Raw genomic sequence first — 6,763 nt, 5'->3', positions numbered from 1 at the left:
CCAAGAAGAAATAGGATGGAGGGTCTTCTAAGTTGTGGCTTCTAAAAGCTTTGTGGATCCTTAGAACAAGAGCAGGGCCTTAACCTCACTGTCCTTTTAAATTTCTAGGCAGATAATTACATTTTCCTGACCTACATTCCCCGGCAGTTTCATCTGGTTGCAGCAGTGTTTCTCTCTGCTTATCACACAGTGTTTTTGAGAGTCACTCTGGAGTGTTAAATACTGCATTGTTTTGCTTCAAAGGCATTTCTGTCATGGGAAAATTATTGCTCTATGACCCCTCTGTATGTTCCAGGAGTGATGGGACGTTAAAATATTCTAATGGCCTCAGGAAAATATATTAAGGACTACACAAGCATTAGTAGAATAATGAGTGGTGTTTTAAATCTCTTTACATCAGAGCCTCTAGTGTGACACTGAAATCTATGAAGCATGCTCTGCAGAAGATGTCAGTATTTCCCAGATATATAGTCCAGAGAATGGGAGCTTTAGAAATATCAAGCGGACAACAACTTAACATAGTGGAATACTATTTCGCTACAGATCGAAAATACCATATGTTACACACCCCAACACTAAGCACTCAGATTGAAACTCTTAGGGAAAAAAATTGCTTGCACAGCTGATGCTCTTTATATTAGAAAAACAGTGCTGTGAGCAGCAGAACTAATGAGGCCTGGTTTCCTATGGATTTTATCTCATGGTCAGATTCCCCAATGGCTACAAAGGTGCAAGCTTCTGCTTTCCCACGTTGAGGGTCTCACTCTCCAATATGGATTTGCTTTCAGCATTTTGCTCCTGAAACGCCTTAGGGAGTGTGAGGATGAGGGTGAGAACAATAACAAAGCCTTTTTCCTGCACATTTCCTGCACAATAGCCTGTTGCCAGGTGCCATATCTATACCACACTTGCTTCAGTTTGGCTAGTAAGTTCAAAATTTGTTAGGAAGGAGACAGACATCTAGAAAAACATCACATATGCCACATCTCAGTAAAAGCAAAGGCAAATTCCATTCTTACTCTTGTATTTTTAGTGACTTCTTTTCAAAATCCACTAGAATAAGCTATTCTTCCTTAACTGCTGTTTACTCTCAGACTGCTATTCTTCATCTACTTCAATAATTTCAATAGCATGTGATTCAGTAATAGCCAAAGAAACATTCCTTTGAATATTTAAAAATGTTTGGTTATACAAAACTATTTAGTGAGACAAGAAAACAGCTTAATTGCATGCATGACAGATAATAAAAGCCTTTCTCTACCCAGACTTAGGTAAAAAAAGACCCACTTGTTTTTCTGCAACAGAGTATGGGGGAGAAGTTGCTTTATTTGTTCATCATTTTTCTTTCTTGTTGTCTTTCCATTGCTTTACAACTTCAACTAACATCAGATACTCTTCATTTAGAAGTTTACTTGTTCTGGGAAAATACATTTTTTTGACTTTGTTTACCACTTTAACAACAAGGATGACAATGAAATGTGTGATCAAACTGTTAACCTGAAAAGCTCATAGACAAGCTAACCAAAGAGGTAATGTAAAAACTGCTCTGTCAAAATCATGATTTAGGTGCAGCTGTTAGAAGCTTCTGAAGTGGTAGTGGGAGTAAATCACTTTCTCAAATGCTTGAAATCAATTAACTTTAATGAAATGTAACAGCATAATGTTTAGCAATTTTGGTACCCTAAAGCAGAACATAAACTTCGTCAGGAAACATATTTATTGAAAAAAATTTCCATTGCTCCACTCCATTTACTTCAGCAAAATTTCTTTGATTTTACAGCAATGTGCCTTAGTTGGGGCATAATATTTTCCCAGTTAGACTGTCTGAAAGTATAATAAGTGAGAATAATGCAATGTCCTATATTGTAGTAGGATGCAGTAGTTGTGTGGTTTATTCTTTCCTTTAAGGATAGCTAGTTTTCAAACAAGCTTACACATCTAATCCTTATTACAGCACAGAGCAAAAAAATAGATATTATAGAGAGGTAATTTTTCTTATGTTTCTTTACCATATTCTCAGATAACTTTCTCTGTCCTTGATAAATCCTGTTCCTCCTGCTAATGCTAATTAGCTGCCACTAGCTCTTTGACTGGCTCCAAATGATCATCGCATTTTTGCTAGTGTCTGGCTTGCCTTTCCCAGTCTAACTTCCATATTTCCTATTTCTTCTCACTGGATTTGACTAAGCTCACCCTAAAAGTGAAGCTTATATTCAAAACTGTTTTTCCCACTTCCCTGCTTTATGTATTTTTTAAAGATATTCTCCTAAATAGTTTGCTTGTAAAGGACTAAAAGATGTTATGTATTCTTGAGTGAGTACTGTGATCAATTGTATTTAGAAACATTAAAAGACCTCAATAGAAAAATCATTCCAGCTTCTCAGATGGAAGAATTGCAATCATTTGTGTGCTGTAAGTGTGAAACGCCTTTTCTGGTGCAATTACAGAAGTAACTTAAAATGACCCTTATGGTTTGTTTTGTTAATCTTCCCAAATATAGGGTGTCTGTACCACCTCTACTCATGTGAGCTTTGAACTTCACCAAAAAGCGGGTTCTTGCTTTCATTGTGGGTTACTTAGGCTATCATACATTAGCTGTGAACAATAAAGGGAAAAAAAACCCCATGAATAAACATTTGGTTGCATCAAACGTAAGATGACCAAGCTTAAATTAAGCTTATTGCATTTTGGCTTAATTAGATTAAATTAGTCCATGTTTGCAGTAAGTACGTCAATGACAGAGCCTCAGCTAATAGACACCCAGTGATTGATCTAGTGCTTTGAAGGTGTATTTGGATCCAGCAATTAACTGCAAAGTAATTTTCTTCTTCCTTTTTCTTCAAGAAAATCTCAAAACAAATCAGATATTTTCCTTGTATAGTGCTCTTGAAGAACAATAATTTCTGTAACCTTCAAGCACCAACACATCTATTCTAAGTCAAAAAAAAAAGTTTATAATCAAAAAGGCTGTCATCATTACTGAGTTTTAGATTTCAGTGTGGGAAGCTTTTACATTTTTGATGTATATCTTTCATAATGCCACAAGAACAGTAAGCCCTACTGCTCTGAGGTGTTCCAAAAAAGCTCACTCTTGACATTGCAGATATCTGTACTCACAGAAGAAAAAGTTATATGACCGTATATCAGCTGCAAGTTACAAAAGCAGCAAGAGGCTGAAGACAAACTACATTAGCTCAGGTGACTGTTATATCATCACAGAGAAGGCTTTTAATTCTTGTCTTTTTGCCTGTTTGTTGTTTGGGTTAGCACACTGGCAATCCAGTTTTCTTTCTCACAGGGCTACATATTTTAGGTTTGCTTTGGTCTTTTCATCCTTAACCTAATGTACTAGGAGATCAAACATCTGACACATTGTTATAGTATTGCTTTATTTTTAAAAGTTCTTTCTGAGTATGGGAGAATAGCAACTCTTTTTTGCAATCTCTTCTTTGCAAAGACAGGCGTCATCATTGTAGGAACAACCATAAAACTGAAGGCTAGAGAATCTTAAACCTTTCATTTTACAGAATCACAGGATGGTTGGGGTTAGAAGGGACCCCTAGAGATCATCTAGTACAATCCCCCTGCTCAAGCAGGGTCACCCAGAGCACGGGGCACGAGGCAGGTTTGGAAGATCTCCAGAGAAGGAGACTCCACAGCCTCCCTGGGCAGCCTGTGCCAGGGCTCTGTCACCCTCACAGTCAAGAAGTTCCTCCTCATATGGAAATGGAACTTCCTGTGTTTCAACTTACACCCACTGCCCCTTCTCCTATCACTCACCATGACTGAGAAGATTTTGGCCCCTTCCTCCCTGTATTCACCCTTCAGGTATTTATACAAAATAATTAGATCCCCTCTCAACTTTCTCTTCTCCAGAGAAAACAGGTCCAGCTCACTTAGTCTTTCCTCATTTGATAGAGGCTCCAGTCCCTTAATCATCTTTGTTGCCCTCTGCTGGACCCTCTCTAGAAGCTCCACCTCCCTCTTGTCCTGAGGAGCCCAGAATTGCACACAGTATTCCAGGTGCGGCCTCACCAGAGCTGAGGAATGGGGCAGGATCCTCTCCCTTGACCTGCTGGCAACACTCCTCCTGATGCAGGCCAGGATCCCATTGGCCTTCTTGTCCACGAGGGCACACTGCTGACTCATGGTTAACTTGGTGTCAACCAGGAATCCCAGATCCCTCTCTGCAGAGGGATCCTAATTTGTACTGATGCCTGGGGTGAAGTCATATTTTCAAACAAATACGTAACAAAAAAAAAAAAAAAAAAGCAACATGAATCATGAAAATAAAGTAAAGTTCATGTTTCATGTTTCAATCTTTCCTCATCTGCATCTTTCATTTCAACTGGCAGGACAAATTGTTTTGTGCTTGCTTCTGAAAGTGGAATCTTCCAGGTGAATGGCTAGAACTGGCTTTTGCACCTTGGCAAAAAGTGCTTGGCATTTGATCCAGACTTATTCAAGAGGAAGGAAGCGATGCTCTTAGAAAAATCAGGTGAGCAGACAGTGAATCTCAGCTGTGATGTGGAAAGTGAACCCTGAAATAACTGCAAGAATCTAGTTACTGAGAAAAGGAAATTTGGACAGAGAAAAGGACAGAGAGAAATATCCATTGCTAAAATTTTGTCCTAATTTCATGAGAAAACTGATCAATCATTTTGCATACTTTTTTCCCTTAAATGCTAACTTCAATGCAAGACAGAAAAAAAAAAAGTTGAGAATTTAAAAAGAAAAAAAAATCACAGAAGGCCGTACAGAATTTAATCATTTAATCATTGTATAATGAACAGGGATAGAAAATATACATATACAAAATGCTATTACTCTGTTATTATTGCTATCTTTATTTCATTGGTGGGATCTTGGTAAAATCAGTGCTTTCCTATTATTTTTGCATCTTTGGAGAATCATATAGTTCAGCTTCTCAGTATTTTTTACTCCAATTTTGAAATACCAATTTCTATATATTTTAAAAATATATAAACTGCCTCAATGATAATCTGTCTCTGTCTTGTTCATTCCCCAGTGGTATCTAACATACTTCTGAAAATCCCCATTGTCCAATTAAATCATGTGCCATGGACTCATCTAATGTAAAGTCTTCATATTGACAGTAACAAATAGCCTCCTTGTGCCTAGGGACTTGCTATGCTACTTGGTGACAATGTGTTAAATATATCTGTGTACATATATATATATATGCACATATTTATATGTGTATACACACACGCACACACACACAACACCAATATGGCATGGAGTAGTTACACTGCATTTCGCCAGGTTCTGTTTTAAAATGTGAAGGATTCCCTCTGTTATTCTGAGGCTAAATTCAAGCAATTGCATTAGCAAATCTGCGTTTTTTTTTTCACAATCTTCAAAGGCCAATCACAAAGTTGCAGTTATTATGGTAGTGAATCCAATAACTAATGCAAGTTGGTTAAGAGAAAATTCTACAATCAAGAAAACCAATTATTAGCATACAAAATTTATTACAATGGGATTTGACAAAGTTATCAATTCCTTTTTTTCCTTTTTTTCTTTCATCCTTATGAGATAAGACTTTACATCAAATAGAATCAGCCCTTTTTAACATAAACTCAATCATCCATAATTCCTGGAAATTTCCTGATTTACTGAAGGAGATTTATATTTTTATTTTTCACACATTTTTGTATCTTAAACAGTATTAAAAATCCCACATAACTTTTGGAAGTTACAGCCCTTAATTTCAGTTATTTTAGAGCAAAAATAAATTTAGACTAAGTCCTATTTTTTCTTTCTCCTTGATTACTTGGTTTCATCCAATCAATCATGATTATGTTCCTGCTACAATAATTACAGTTTCTAATCAATTTCCAAACAACATTGCTCAGCAGCCTGTGAAGCACAGTTAAAGTCTGTCCTAAGTGAGGTCATGCTGAAAACACCAGAAATAATGCTTTTTCCAGATGGAGAGGAGGAGTACAGATTATATACACAAAAGACAGAGAGATCACCTTCTTACCAGACTTTCATATTCATTCAGTGCAGCACTAAAATAATTATAATCGGACATTGACAAACTAAAATAAGAATTAGTTCGCATCTGGATACTCCAGTGTTGTTAATAACAGCAGCTTTCTAGTTAGTGGAGGAGATATATCTTCCAATAAATTGGCTTTTCCTAACCATACAAAAAGAAAATTCCTTTTCAAGAGAGGCCCTATTATAATTTGATAATGTGACCTTGCACTGTAAGCCAGCAACTCACTGAGTTACAGCTAGCTTTGGCTCTGCCCCAGCATTGGTGTTTTGAAGTCGATTCTCTGTCTCAATGCTTTTGGTAACACAGCTTCACTTTGCTTGGCTAAGGCAGTAGCTTTCCATCTCCCCAGAAACGATGTGTACTTAAGGCTTTTTGGTGTAAGAGTTTCTGAGAATCATGAGAATATTGTTTTTACCATCCTGGAAAAAAATACAAGAAAAATCACCAGAGGAACCAATGCATAAATGTGAACAAGTCTTTGTCCCCATAAATTTTGTACAGTGAAATTTTAGCCACTCAAGTCAATGACAAAACAAGTATCAACTTCACCTGGGATAGGACTGCATGCTTACAAGCTAAGTAGGTGAAAAGTAGGGGCAGATTTTCTGGAAGGAACTATAGGAACTATAGCTCTGCAGAAACTATAAGGCAACCAGATCTGTTGACTTAATGGGAACAGGCCTGCAAGCAGAAAGACCCTTGAGAAGTTTCCTGCTTGCAGTTATATGATTG

The sequence above is a fragment of the Nothoprocta perdicaria genome, unplaced genomic scaffold (assembly GCF_003342845.1).
Source record: "Nothoprocta perdicaria isolate Ctin4 unplaced genomic scaffold, notPer1 scaffold_61, whole genome shotgun sequence".
Lineage (NCBI taxonomy): Eukaryota > Metazoa > Chordata > Aves > Tinamiformes > Tinamidae > Nothoprocta > Nothoprocta perdicaria.
Note: the sequence above shows the minus strand (reverse complement) of the source record.